A 15,517-nucleotide genomic window follows, 5' to 3' on the forward strand; every position below is an offset into this window, starting at 1 on the left:
ACTGTTTCCACCAAGGAAGCTGTTAGTATGGGCAGAGAGGAGGTTCATCTAAAGCCACACAGCTAGAAAGTATCGGTGGGATCTTAAGTATCTGAGTGTATTAGCCTGGATCAGCCACCAATGGGCCACTAGTGCATGCACCTCAGTTGGACTTCTAAGCCTCCTAGGGCAGCTGTGTGGTTAAGAGAGGCAGTTCTTAAGTACCTTGTGTTCTTGTAGCAGGGATGGTCCTGTCACTATACACTTAGCTCCTTGGGGGTGTTTTTATAACAGGTTAGCTCACCATAATACTGCAAATAGTACTAGAGATTGTTTATAGTTAGCTGGTGTATGCCTGCCTCGTGCTAAGTATTGTGCTGGGATTCAGTGAGGGGAGGTATGCATATTGTCTATACTTGTTCGTCTTTCAGCACAGTTGAGAGTGAACATGGGCAGATGTGAGATAATGTTGGATGTCAGAGTGTGGTATGGCTGTGTATGCAAGTATTCAGTGTGCTGACTGAGGAAGCACACTCGCACAGCTTGAGTTCTGTTTTCAAGGAAGCCTTGGTATGGTCACCAAAGAGGACTCTGCACTGAAATGGCAGTCTGAGGGGAAGGGTAAACTTTTCCTGTTTGGTGTGCCTACCAGCCTGGTGGGAGGCAGTTACACCCATGGCATGCTGAGGGGCTGGTCATCGGGGAGAAGGCAGAGGTAATGGTGGAGGGACCTTAGAAAGTAGCAAAGAGCACTGGGAGCCACTAGGTCAGGGCAGGTGGATAGACATTAGCTGTACAGGATTCTGAGTCATAGAGAAGAAGTCTTAAGACTCATGGTCACTCCCAAATTCATTTCCCTTCAGTTGAGTAGAAGCCAGATCCATGAGTTCTAAAGGGTGAGATATGGTATTAGGGTTTGAGAGAAGTGGGAACCCCATTCCCATTAGTGGGGCCTCACCTACATGTGCATACAAGATCTTCTGAGCAGGTGTAGAGAAGAAACAAGTTGCAGCGAGCTCATTGGCATGGGTTAGTGGTGGAGTCATTTTTTAGTTCAGTGTTTGCCTTTACAGATCTGGTAGAACTGCCAGAGAGTGGCTGCATCTTCTCCACAAGCACACCAGGTTCTAACTGGGTAAGCATATGTGTGAAAGTGGAGAGGGCTGGTTAACTAAGAGGTGTAAGACCCCCCCAAAACTGAGGGTGCCCTAGCACCCCACGCCTCGGAACGCGACATCCAAATTACTCGCGAGAAACGGTCTCAATGCAATAGCATGAGGATTTCTTTATTCCAGAATTCTGGGTTCCACAGCATTACACCGCGCAGGGGTAGAGGACCGAGGACCCCGAGTGCCGAATTTCGACAGCTTTTATAAGTTTACGACAAAGCCTGAGAATCACAAACCAATCATTTCTTAGCATGGAGAGCCCTCAAATCACAAACTAATCATTTCTTAGCATGGAGAGCTCGCGAAATGCGAGCCAATCGATTTGTACCACTCCATAGTTTTTAGGCCAATCAGTTTAAATTATTGGAGCCCACGCTCAGTGAACCAATTAGTTTCCTATTTTCTTGAATGTCTATAGCTGCATGAACTCCTGCTTAGGGGTAATGGCATAAGCAGTTTACAGAAGCAAGATAAGCTTAGCCCATTTTCAGTTACCTTGTGGGGTCAGGATTACCTATTCAAGGCCTTTCTGTTAGTTCTAAACAAAGGGCGGGCTCTGGAATGTGACCTTTTACCTAGTTTCTAACAAAGCGAGATAGCATTTTAAACTTCTGACTTCTTGGGGTCATTAGAGTTAGGATGTATTATTTTCTATCCTGTCAGAGGAAGGAGTTGTTAAGGTCAGCTGGGTTAGTGAACTGTGCAGAGGCTTGTGACAGGAAAATGGCTCCCACTTGGAAGAGCTGCAAAGGCAGCAGTGTCTTCAGGGAAGCACAGGACTCCTGGCTTGCTCTCACTTGAAGGCGTCTTAACTGCACAGCTGCATGCCTGCTCTGCAGGAGTCCTGTCCTCCATTCTCATCGCACTTGGAATGGTGCTTGGGCTCCCCAGGCTGCTGCACTGCCTGGTCTGCACCAGGTGTCCCCGTCTCCAGGGTATGCATGGACCACTCATTTGTGTTTGTAGTTTGTTCCTCTCCAGATTCATATATCTCTTCAGGGCTCCTTCAGGCTTAGGGGGAGCTCATCATTCACTAAGCACTCTTAGCCCCCATTGAGGGCTCTGCTCACCTGGTCACTGTTTGACTGCATACCCTTTATCGAATTGCTAATTGATCTAGCGAAGGAGGACAGAGATTTCTGTCGTTATTTTTAATGGTACACTTTCCCTGCACCGATTATATAACTTGACAGATTGCAGATGCTCATAAATGTTAGTGGAGTACTGAATGCACATACCCAGAGAAAGGAAGAAAGGAATGGATGGACTAGCAAGCAGCTGGGAAGAAAAGATGTGTTCACCCTTGAACCCTCAAGTTTGGGATGGAGCAGGCATGGGGGGGCTTTGGGATGGAGTACCAGCATTTGCTTCAGACTGTCACAGTTCAAACTACAGAGTACAATTTATGCTGCAAGAGCTGTGGTTGGAAACTTGAACACTGCCAGATTTTCCCAATGACATCTGAATAGCTCAAATTATGATTCTGGTAAATTTGTTGTCGCAAAGTGTCTTGCCAGACCGTCTTCCTTTACAGCAGCAGTAGCACACTGCACCAACCACAATTGCTACTCAGGCTCTTAGCTCCCATTGAGGGCTCTGCTCCCTAGATGCTGCAGTGTTCCTCCTACCCTCTTGAAGTACAAATTAGGTGTGCTTTGGGGCACAGAGGACTCTCCCCACAGCACAGGAAGATCTTAGCCTTTCATGTTTAAGTTCCTATCTGTATTGTGTTTTTAGGGGCAAGGCATCTTCCAGAACCTCAGAAGTAGAAACCAGTTTCAAACAGGATTTGCCCTGGGTAGCTGCCCTCTCCTGCCAGCATTGGTGGCACTGGCTTCTGCGCCCCCCACCCACCCACCCACTCACCCTGCTTTCTGCCTTACTTTTCACTCTCCTGCTTTGCTTGGGGTTCTTTCTTTCTTCATGTTTCCTCGAGCTGAGAAATGCTAGGTACATTTTTAGCTCCCAGCTTTACCTTCTCAGGAAGGGTTTTGTAAAGTCCCTTGGATGCTGGTTCCCACTCCAAGGACCGTCATCCCAGGCTTCCTCAGCACAGCTTACTATAGGCTTCTGTCATCATAGACCCTACATCCCACATCTATATATTGTTAGCACCTGCAGCCCCCAAGGGACCATCGTGATCGTTTTACTAATTACCATGTTTTCAGTACCTAGGACTAAAAAAAAAATAGTTCCCCATCTCCCAGAAAGCTCTTCCCACATACCTTTGAATAAAAGTGAGAAAGGGGAGAGAGGCCTGTGTCCTTCCTCCGAAGCTATGGCTATAGCCACTATCACTTGACATAAGTGCAGAAAGGATCTGGTCTCCCTGCCGACAAACGAGTCAGGTGAGTGATTGCAAACAGTGGTTTGGACAGTGACTTCCTGTCTCGTTAATTTTCCAACAGCAGCTGCATCTAGACTTAGCCCACTGGCAGGGGTACTCTGTCTTCTGGGCAGCTACCTGAGAAGGAATTAGGAAGGAAATGAGGAAACTTCTGTGCAAAGGACTTTTTTGTTTGGCTTTCCACAAATCATCTGAATCCCACTAATCACTGGGATTCTGTTGCCAAATTGCCATGATTTTAAGGAACAAGTCCAAAACTTAATCATGTGGCATCCATATGTGCTGTGGGCAGGGGGTGAGGGGGTGTCACACTGCATTGTGTTGGCAGCAATGAGCACACCAATCATCCAATCTTCTGTTTATTCAGTTTAATTAATTCAACAAACATTCTTTCTTCTTGTGTAGCTTCATGGTCACTGTTATTGATCCCTGAACCTAATACATGTCTTCCATTGGCACATGTTAACTATATGAAACAACAGGTCTTGAATCTTATTATGATTTTCCCAACATGCACATAAAGAATTGAACTTACCGTTACTGCCCTCTTGGCCCTCCTGCGCCTGCTGTTGTTCCTCCTATTCCAAATAGTTTCTCTTCTACCTTCATGGTTTTTCTTAAGACTCTAGACTCTACATGAGAAAACATGCAGTATTTATAGAAGTTGGTCTTAATTTGCTTAGTATGATTTTTACAGTTTTAAACATTTCAATAATATTTATTAGTAATTTATAATTATTGTTAGTAATTAATCTAATACTTATTGAATGATTAATAAAACAATTTTTATAAATGTATTCATTTATTATTAGTAATAGTAGTATTAAGACCATGTGGTCCAGGTTGGTCTTAAACTTTTTACCCACCTTGATGCTGAGATTACACTATCCACTCACTATTGAGAACTGAGTTACAGATGTTAGCTCACTACTGTCTTAAGTTCTAAGGAGATAGTATAGTCCCCAGTATGTCTGGAACAGAACCTATAGTAGTACTGAACATTAACCAGGGTTCATACAGCCCTAAGGCACGCAGGCAGATTCTGACTCTACTTTCACATGGTTCTGGTAAGTTTGGGCCATAGATAAATTGCAAAAAGTGTGTAGATTTTGCAGTTTGGGAATAGTACATTTATTCCTTCACTGGTATTAGAGCCTGCTTCTTCAGGATTCCAGCATATACAGAAGACCAGTCTTCTGGGACTGAGCAACTACTAGATTCTTGGACTTTTCCTTTACAGCTAGCCATTGTTGGATTAGTTGGATTGTAGCCTATAAGTTATTTTAATAAATTCTTTAGATAGATTAGATAGACAGGTAGATAGGTAGGTAGATAGATAGATTGATTCATTCTATAAGTTCTGTGACTCTAAAGAACACTAAGAAAATTAATGAAGTATCATACTATGTTTTTGTTTTTGTCTTTTTTTTTCAAAAGTTTGTCGTGCTTTTCAGTGTTAGTCTGACCACCTGTACTTTATGTTTGTGTTGGAGAATAAGATAGGGAGCAAGTTTCCATGTAAACACACTAGTGACATGAGCCAACCTCACATTGCACAGTCCGTTTACCCCAGATTACAATGCCACTTTGTCCGTTTGTTTGGGTGGCTCAGCATGCATTGCCTCCGCTTCGCTGGGTTTCATTGGATACAGTCCTGCTACCTTTCACACTTGTCATTGTCCTCATGTGTATACATGTGTACACGGCTTTGTGTATACATTCCAGGAGACCCTGCCATGATAGGATTAGAATCTAGTGGAGAGCCACTGCCGTATGGAAGCTGGTGGGGTTGATACTTCTGAGGGCTTTGAGGCACATTAGATCTCTCTGGCACCTAGTGGGTTACTGGTTGCTGGTGGATATAGCTGTCAGGACTGAGACCCTCGACCTTTAGCTGTAATCCCAGGGCTGAGAGTCCCTGCACTTTGCCCCTCCCTGTCCTCATTCCCAGCATGTGCTCCCAACTGACCCTCCTAAAAAGCTTTTCCCAGTGCCCAAGCTTGTCCTCCAGTGTGAGAGCCTAAAACTGACCGTCATGAGGATAACCAGGAGGCACCATCTCCATCTCAAAGTGGCCCTGCTCTTGCCATTCTCCTTCTCTTTCTTCTCCTGTTTTTAAGCTTTTTAGCTTAAGTGTATTTTTTCCTTTATACTTTGTACTGAATTGAATAAAAAAGAATGCTATATTTAAATATCATTGTTCTTCTAAAGAAAAGCTTCAGCTTCAAATGTTTGTTTAAACTGCAGGGGTTTCTGTCAGCTGCCCTGCTTCTCCTAAGCGTGGGTAGTACAGCCTCTTTAGATTTCAGGAGCAGCAGTGCATCACCACGATCCAGATATAGCTGTCTATTCTAGACTCTCAAGTTAGTGAGAAACAACGTGGAGGAAACTGGCTGCTGGAGAGGTTATTAAGGGCTTAAGAAGCCTTTGCTGCTTTTGTAGTGGTTGGAAACAAAGAATGAAAGAGACACCAACTGAGGAGAAAAAAACTCTTGTCTGTTTCTTTTCAAATCAAGAATGTCGTCGTACACTTTATAGACTGTAGGTGCACTGCTCAGTCAGGGGAGGCCCAGCAACGTCTGGGGATGCAGACGGTCCTGCACAGGTGCCTCTACCTCACGAGGTCTGTGTGGAGGCCATCAGCACTTGGAATGTGACAGTGCAGCTGTAGGGCTCCTTTGTCTTCCATTTCACTGCAGTTAACTTAAGAGTTAAAGCAGCTTGTGGTGGTGCAGACTGAGGCAGAAGGATCTATGTGAGTTCAGGATAGCCCAGAATAAATAATGATATCCTATCTCAAATAAAAATAATTTATTAAAAATAATAATGATAATGATAATATAGTTGAAGGGATGAGCATTGACTAAGATTCCCCAAGACAGATCAGCTCTCTCTCTCCCAGGTCTGCCTCAGGGTCCAGCTTCTTCTGCCCTTACTTCCATGGCTGCACCTGCTCTGTTTCTTTGGCATACAGTCTCATAGTCTGTTCTGGTCATACACCTTTGTTTTCCTTAGTTACAAATTAAGGCCATCTTTAAAGTACATAAGGATCCATCTATATTATGGTATAATTTCAGTAGAATGAATGCACCAACCGTCTGGTTGTTTCTGCTTTTCTGTATTAATGCTTTTAAGAAGTGTGCTCTGCTTCATGTCTTGCCCCTATGATGACTGCCTTGCAGGTTGTCTATAACTGGGCACTCTGTCGTTGCATTTGTATTTTGATAGCTGTTAGGATTTCCATGTAGTTGCAAATCAAATCCATCAGAATGTTTGCCTGTATTTGAGGACTGTGTTGCTGCTGACTGACTTCCCTCATGCTCTGCCTGCCACTCAGTGTGCAAGGGAGGAGCCCAAAGGACTACATGGCTGTAGACACTTGCTGGTAGCCCCAGGCACTGCCATAACCTGGCTTGAGGCCCCTGTGGCAAGGTGGCTATGAGGGCAGAGCCAAGGACTGGGCCTAAGTTCCATTGAGACTGACTCTTATCACACTTCAGATTCCTTTTGGGTTTAAAAGGAAATGGAGTTCTAGTGGTTTAATGGTCATCTAGCCTGGCTGAGAGAACAGTCATGCCAGGCAAGGATGCAGACAGGAGGTGTCCTGAGTGTAGGCACAGCTCAGCGAGTGATGGGGATTAGCAGCAGAAATCTCTAGCCAACACTCCAGTTTTATCCAGTTAGTAATTTTTACACAATCCTCTGTAATTATTCCAAAAATATCCTGTTGACAGTCTTTTGATGAAGACTGTTTTTCTTTTAAAATCATAAAATAACAGATTGTCTAGTGCACTTGGCTGCTGTAACATCCCGTAATGCTCAGCAAGTGAGTTCCACACATCAGGCCTATGGTCATAATATTCTGAGGTCATTTCCAAGTTGTGTTTAAAGGTTTTAAATTGTCAAGTGAAAGTATTTTTCTTAAGTATTGTGATATATTTATAGATAATAGTTAAAATCATGGTGTTTAAAAACAAAGGATTTGCTAACACAAAGACCCAGGTTGTCTTTCCTTCTCCAGTACAGAAATGGTAATTCTGAATAACTGCTCTCAAGGACTAAATTCAAAATCCCAAGCTTCCTTGACACCTTACAGAAGTACAGAGCTAACAGTGCAATGAGGAATACTAAGTACATGGAAAGAGACGTTGATACTGGTTGAAGTAGAAATAAAATTTGTTGAGAACTGTGAGTGGGAGACTGAATGACCAGTGCTAAGAAGTAGCTGCGGGGATGACACATAGTTAACAACTGCTCAGTTTTCTTTAACAAATGTCTAAGTTTAGCCATATAGACATGTTATGTTGCCAGATATCTTGAAACCTAAATGTTTGTTATACCCTAAAGATTGGAAAAATTATGCAAAAAGTAACTAATTCCAGCTTCTGTTATTTTTAGAACTAGCCTTTCCCCAGTGATGAACATATTATTGCTATTTTGCTAAACAGAGTCAAGCTTCCCTCTAAATATCTCTGTGCCCATAGATTACTATAGCTCTACACTTTATCAAGGAAGGTGGTTAACATAGAGAATCACAGCCAATTGGAGTGCAAAAAAAATCAGTATCTGTAGTATGCTTGGCTCTAGATGGGCTATCTAGCTTACCCACCTACTGCAGGCTCAGGGGTGTCTCAGAAGACAGAGGAAAAACTACAGGAGTCAGGCAGCGGTCAGGAAGAACTGGATGACACTGTACTGAGGAACTCAGCAGCTGTGGCTGTACAAGACCCACACAAGATTAAGCCAGTCAACATTCCAGCATGAGTTGGGTAAGGGCTCAGGAAACTCCACCCCTAACTGGAGAGCTGTGTTCATGGCTTCTGGGGAAGGAAGAATCAGTAGTCTCTTGGTAGATAGGCTATACTCCACTGGATAGCCACACACGCAGGAGTGAATGGGCAGCACATTGGAATGGTGTGTTATTTTAAAAAAATAAAAAAGGACACAGTGTTGGAAGGGGTTGGGGCTATGGTAGATTTGGGAGGAGTTGGGGATAAATATGACCAAAGTACATTGTATGATATTCTCAAAGCAAATAAAAATATTGTATGAAAATTGACTAGCCTAGTGTGCTCATTTTAGAACTAGCCTGTAGTGTGCTTGTTTTATGAAAATTTAAAAACCTTATTGTCATTATTCATCAAAGGAACAACCCCCACCCACAATTTGGAAGTTTGAAATACAATTTAAGACAAGCTAGAAATGAGGTTTGATGTGTAGCGTGAAATTTTTAAAAATAATTACTGTACTTTTTGTGTTATTTCACATAATAGATGCCAGAAACCAGGAATGTGGCAGACTAAATAACACTGATTGCTCACATTATTGATGTGAGTTGGTTTATTCAAATCTCTGCTGTATGCCATAGGCTGTTTCTGTTTCTTTATCCTGTCTAAGGCAGCTAGCTCCTGTAACCCCGAAGGTACCAGTGGCTGCCCACCCCTGGAAGGTCTCAGGGCTGGATTAGATGTGTCCTGGCCCTCCTTGTAGCCGACATTCACTGTTGCTGGTCCAGTGGAGGCCTCTGAGCGTGGATCCTCTCTGGTTGTACTCAGGTGTCCATTCTCCCTCAGCACTCTCGTGTACACTCAAACTGAAGGTCATCTGGGTTTCTGCTTTTTTTTTTTTTTTTTTTTTTTTTTTGGTCATTGCTGTAAAAAAAAAATGCTGGTATATTATTTATATGCCACAGTGTTCACACAAAGTGTCAACTTTGATTGCTTTGTAATTGTATGGAATTTTATGGCCACCACTGCAGTATAATTCACATCATTTTCAATAAAACAAAACAAAAGCCACCAATTATACCTGTGTACAGTCAGTCCTTTTCTGAACCTCCTCATTCCAGAAAGCCACCAATTTAATTTGCCTCTCCAGCCTGGCTTGGGGGCGCTGCATGGGAATGGAGCCACACAGTGTGCGTTGTTTGGCAGCTGGCTTCTTTTACTTCCCTTTACATTTATTAGTGTTGACACTTTGCATGGGTGTCAAGATTGCTTCCTTTCTTGTCACTGGGTGGAATCCATTACACGTCCCACAGTGTGTATCTTTTCACTACCTGATAGTTCATTGGTGGTTCTTGGTGATTTTGAAGATGCTATCATAAACATTTACTCCCAAGTCTTTGTGGGGTCATTTCTCTTGTGCAGATAAGCTAGGAATCGAATTACAGGATCTCCTGGTGAAAATTATGCTTAATATTTCAGGGACAAAGTTTCCAAAATAAGGATAGCAGTTTGCACCTTGCTGGTACTAGGTGAACGAGCTTCCTCTTTCTCTCCTCATTCCCCAGCATTTGTTTCTGGGAACTTATGTCATTGTTCTAACAGTATTTCTGCCAGATATGAAGGTTGCCGTACTGTGGATTTGGCTACATTTTCCCTAAACACTGGTGCTTGCCGAGATGTGCTTATCTTCCTTAAAGAAGTGTTTGTCCAAATCATTTGTGCAGCTTCAAATGGTGGTGCTGTATTTAGTTCTCTGTATTCTCAATCAATGCCAGTCTCTGTCTAGTTCTGTGATTTGCACAGGGTATAGGACTGCTGCTTCTTCCTGAGGTTCTCTGTTTGTTCTTTACCTTTTGCCAATTTCTAGAGTTCTGAAACTCTAGAAATGGCCACGCTGTTGTTCTGGAAGTCCCATTTCCATTTCATCTCGAACAGATTCCTAGAGCAGAAAGTGCCAGGCCAAAGAATTGACACATTTGTAATTTTCATAGATATTAGCAATTTTTTTCATAAAAAACTGTGACAGTTTATACAAGTGTGGCTCAGGCTTGCCAGTAGCATGTGTTATCATTTGACCCTATACATACGTGTGTGTGTGTGTGTGTGTGTGTGTGTGTGTGTGTGTGAAATAGATGTATATTATATATGCATATGTGTTACATATATAATATATCCTATATTTATATAACTAAAAATGGAGTCTTGTAATATTTATTTTCTTATATATTACTGGTGCTGGGATTGAAGTCAGAGTCTTACACAAGCTGGGCACCACCCTTCCCTCTACAAAACATTGATTGGTTGATTTTTGCGATAGGGTTTTTTAAGTTGAATAGTAAGGCCATGAGCTTGCTACCCTCCTGCCTTACCTCTTGAGTAACTAGGACTACAGGCTTGTGCCACCAAGGTCAGCTTAATTGGACCCTTATAATCCTAAGGATATACTAGAGAGAGTCCTCTAAATCTCTGATTTCTGGGGAATTTAGGAAAGGCTTCTTGGGGAAGTTCTGGCTTGGCCGCTGGTATTGTTATGGTCCTGTGGAATGTGGAACTACAATAGCAAGGGAAAGATAGCTGAAGTAGTTGGGGACTAACTGGGTATCTCTCTTGGTCACTCCATGTGACCAAGAAATATGATTACACATACTATAAAGACTGAATCATTATAGGTATTCTGGATAGTTTTATGTCAACTCAATATAAGCATCGGGGTGGCTTCTTCATGTGGTAGCAGCCTCAGGGCGATCAGGTGGCTTACAGGGTATCTCATGTACTCCAAAGATGAGTGTCCCAAGAGACCTTGGCAGACCTTTTGTCTTAGTTAGGGTTTCTATTATTGTGATGTAACACTATGTCCAAAAGCAACTTAGGGAGTAAAGAATGTATTTTGCTTACATATTCTGAATCTTTATCACCTGAGAGATGCCAAGGCTGGAACTCAGAAGTGGGCATGAGCCTGGAGACAGGAGCTGATGCAGAGGCCATGGAGGAGTGCTACTTACCGGCTTGCTTTAATGGCTTGTTCAGCCTGTTTTCATCAGCTCAGAGGTACATCCACCACGGGCCAGGTTCTCTTCTATTAGTTACTAGTTAAGAAAGTATCTTAGAGGGTTGCCTGCCTATAGCCCGATCTTATGGTGACATTTTCTCAGCTGGGGTTCCTCCTCTCAGATGAGGAGTTATATTGAGTTGACATAAAGCTATCCAGAATACCTATAATGATTCAGTCTTTATAGTCATGAGTAATCATATTTCTTTCTTGTAGAACAAATTCACCAAGACTCAAGCAGAAGACTTTATGCTGTACAATCTACTGCCATAGTTTCAGTAATGGAAGGAGACTTCTAGTTGTAAGAATTAGACATTTTTACATAGGTTTGGCTGTCCAAAGGGGAGGCTAGTTCTGATTCTGAAATGATGTGGATCTTTGCATTCCAACTTTAGAGAGACAGTTCAAGAAGCAATTTAGTTTAGCTAGTTCATACATAGAAAGGCATCTTTACAGTTTTTTGAATCCCATATATAAAATAACACAGATACTAACTAGCAAGGAGGAAGAGTTGAACTTTGTGAGCCATTTAGAACTTTAAATCAGCCAGCAATCTCAATTTTATAATCCACCGTTGCATCTTAATTCATCTTAATACAATAGAAAAATGGAGAAAGTATATGGAAGGAAATGATAACCAAATCATATTAATAATAACCAAATAATGACCATATATTTAACCAATTAACTATAATATGGTTAACCAATTAACCATAATAACCAAAATACCATGAAAAAGAGCAGACTTGAAAGATGCCCATTTTTCAATTTTAAAACTCACTACAAGGGCCAGGCATGTTGATGTACACCTTTATTCCCCAGTGTTTGGGCGGCAGAGACTAGCAGATTGCTATGAGCTTCAGTCCAGTCAGGAAAATGTTAAAAGAAAGTGTTTTTAAGGTCTGTCCATTCTGTTGTGTTCTCTTCTAGCTAAGAGTTTTAGTCTACTAACCAGTCAATGTGGTATATCAAACAAGAATGTTTCTCTCTGGCTACGTACTGAAGAACTGAATTACAAATAAGGAGCCCTGTGTTTCTTGACCCATTGCTTACTGATCTAGTCACTGTGTCTAGCCTAAGTAAATCATACTAGGCTTTTTTATTTCATGTATTATAATTTTTTAAAGATTTATTTACTTTATTTATAGAAATACACTTATATGTGTCTGTTTTCAGACACCCCAGATGGTTGTGAGCTACCATGTGGTTGCTGGGATTTGAACTCAGGACCTCTGGAAGAGCAGTCAGTGCTCTTAACCGCTGAGCCATCTCTCCAGCCCCGTATTATAAATTTTTAAAATATTTACATCATGTACTCCAAATCCCACTCATCTCCTCATCCCTTCATATCCATTCTTGGCTCTTGCAGTCTCTCCAAAAGAAAACAAAAATTAAAAGTAACAATAAAAACCGATCTTTGCTTCAGCAGCTCAGCCAGGGAAGTGCCTGACCTGCAGAGAGCCCCTCAGTTAGATGGAGCCCAGAGGTCGGAAGTCACCAGCCACCATTTTGGCTCCAGAAGCTCAGCCAGGGAAGCGCCTGACCTGCAGGGAGTCCCAGGGTTAGACAGCCCTGCGGTCCGTCCGAGGTTGCCAGCCACCATCTTGGCGCAGACAGCTCAACCAGGTACACAGAGGGCACCAGAGTGAAGAATTGCCCAGGACACAGCCTGCCTTGGTTCCTTCCCCACCAGGGAGCCGGGCAGCTCTACAGCTGCCTGGGCACTTATCCTGTGGGGGAGTGTCTGACCTGCAGGAAGTCCCCCTAGTTAGATGGAGCCCTGCATGGTCCAAGGTCGCCAGCCACCCTCTTGGCTCCAGCAGCTCAGCCAGGGGAGCACCTGACCTGCAGGAAGTCCCGAGGTTAGACAGAGCCCTGTGGTCCAAGGTCACCACCATTTTGCCTCCTGTGACCATGCAGCCAGCTCAGCCAGAGACCTGTGCCACATCTGACATGGGGAAGATCCCACTACCTAATACTCTCTAGAGAACCAACAGGAGCAAGTTAATCACCACTGCCCCTTTCCATTGGATGTAGTAGACCTGGGATACATCTGATACAGGGAAGATCCTACTTCCTGAAACACACTAGAGAACAGACAAGAGCAGGGTATTCGGTAGAAGTGGGGTGGGGGAGTGAGGAGGTAGAGATAGGGGGGTTGAGGAGGCATTCGAGAATCAGCATCAGCAGAGCATTTGAAACCCAGCAACAAGCCCTGTCCTGGGCCGTTGGCCCCACAGAATGATCAGCGCTTGGAGGGCATCCACTATCTTTACTACCGGGCAGATCAAATAGGCAACACCAGGTACACAGAGATAACCCAAGTATAGCATTGCTTAGGACAAGGCACACTAGGACTTCAACGATACCCAAGAGTAGGGCAGCACATCAGCAATCTGTCCCAAGGAAAACCCAATCATCCAGTGGTGTGCAAATAGCCTTACAGGCCCACAGGAGGTTCAAGCACCAGCCAGTGACAACAGGACTAACTAATGCCAGAGATAACCAGATGGCAAAAGGCAAACACAGGAATGTTACTAAAAGAAATCAAGGCAATATGGCAGCATCTGAACCCAGTTCTCCAACAACAGCAAGTCCTGGATACCCCAACACACCAGAAAAACAAGATTTGGATTTAAAATCATTGGTCATGATGCTATTAGAGGAACACAAGAAGGACATAAATAAATCTCTTAAAGAAATACAGGGGAATATGAATAAGCTAGAAGCCCTTGCAGTGGAAACACAAAATTAACTTAAAGAAATTCAGGAGAATATGGCTCAACAGATAGAAGCCAATAAAGAGGAAACACAAAAATCATTTAAAGAGATGCAGAAGAAATTGAGTCAACAGGCAGAAGTCATGAAAGAGGAAACACAAAAATATATTAAAGAAATAAAAGAAATTACAAACAAGTAAAGGAACTGAGCAAAACCATCCAGGATCTAAAAACAGAAGTAGAAACAACTAAGAAATCACAAAGGGAGACAACTTTGGAGATAGAAAACCTTGGGAAGAAATCAGGGGCCATAGACACAAGTATCGACAACAGAATATAAGAGATGGAAGAAAGAATCTCAGGTGCAGAAGATACCATAGAAACCATTGACACAACAGTGAAAGAAAATGCAAAAAGCAAAACGCTTGTAACCCAAAACATCCAGGAAATTCAGGACACAATGAGAAGACCAAACCTAAGGATTATAGGTATAGATGAGAGTGAAGATTTACAACTAAAAGGGCCAGCAAATATCTTCAACAAAATTATGGAAGAAACTTCCTTAACCTAAAGAGAAAGTTGCCCATGAATATAAAAGAAGACTACAGAACTCCAAACAGACTGGACCAGAAGAGAAATACCTCCTGTCACATAATAATCAAAACACCAAATGTACTAAACAAAGAAAGAATATTAAAGGCAGTAAGGGAAAAAGGCCAAGTAACATATAAAGGAAGACCTATCAGAATTACACCAGACTTCTTACTAGAGACCATGAAAGCTAGAAGATCCTGGGTAGATCTCATGCAGACTCTAAGAGAACACAAATGCCAGCCAAAACTACTATACCCAGAAAAAAATCTCAATCACCATAGATGGAGAAAACAAGATATTCCATGATAAAACATAATTTACACAATATCTTTCCACAAACCCAGCTCTACAAAGGATAATAGGTGGAAAGCACCAATACAAGGAGGGAAACTACACCCTGGAAAAAGCAAGATAGTAAACTACTTTCATTAAGCCCAAAAGAAGATAACCACTCAAATATGAAAATAACATCAAAAATAACAGGAAGTAATAATCACTACTCCTTAATCTCTCTTAACATCAATGGACTCAATTCCCCAATAAAAAGACATAGACTAACAGACTGGATACATAAACAGGACCCTACATTTTGCTACAGGAAAAACACCTCAGGGCCAAAGACAAACACTACCTCAGAGTAAAAGGCTGGAAAACAAATTTACAAGCAAATAGTCTTAGGAAACAAGCCGGAGTAGCCATTCTAATATCAGATAAAATTGACTTTCAACCTAAAGTCATCAAAAGAGACATGGAAGGACACTTCTTACTGGTCGAAGGAAAAATCCACCAAGAAGAACTCTCCATTTTGAACATCTATCCTCCAAATGCAAGGGCACCCTCATTCGTAAAAGAAACTTTACTAAAGCTCAAAGCACACATTGCACCTAACACAATAATTGTGGGCAACTTCAACACTCCACTCTCCTCAATGG

The 15,517-nt window shown here is 42.4% G+C and overlaps 1 protein-coding gene across 4 annotated transcripts in view; it reads left to right on the forward strand.

Moving 5' to 3' along the window:
* Window positions 1-15,517, forward strand: part of Mrtfb (myocardin related transcription factor B) — a 155,888-nt gene that overhangs the window by 34,712 nt on the left and 105,659 nt on the right. Inside the window, exon 3 of one of the 4 annotated variants that reach the window (XM_052194600.1) lies at window positions 12,698-12,897. The exons of 2 other annotated variants lie outside the window; for them this stretch is intronic. The gene's annotated coding sequence lies outside the window, so the exon portion shown is untranslated. The remainder of the gene's footprint in view (window positions 1-12,697; window positions 12,898-15,517) is intronic. One more of the 4 variants, XM_052194601.1, reaches the window with a different exon arrangement.

The sequence above is a fragment of the Apodemus sylvaticus genome, chromosome 10 (genome assembly GCF_947179515.1).
Source record: "Apodemus sylvaticus chromosome 10, mApoSyl1.1, whole genome shotgun sequence".
Classification (NCBI taxonomy): Eukaryota; Metazoa; Chordata; class Mammalia; order Rodentia; family Muridae; genus Apodemus; species Apodemus sylvaticus.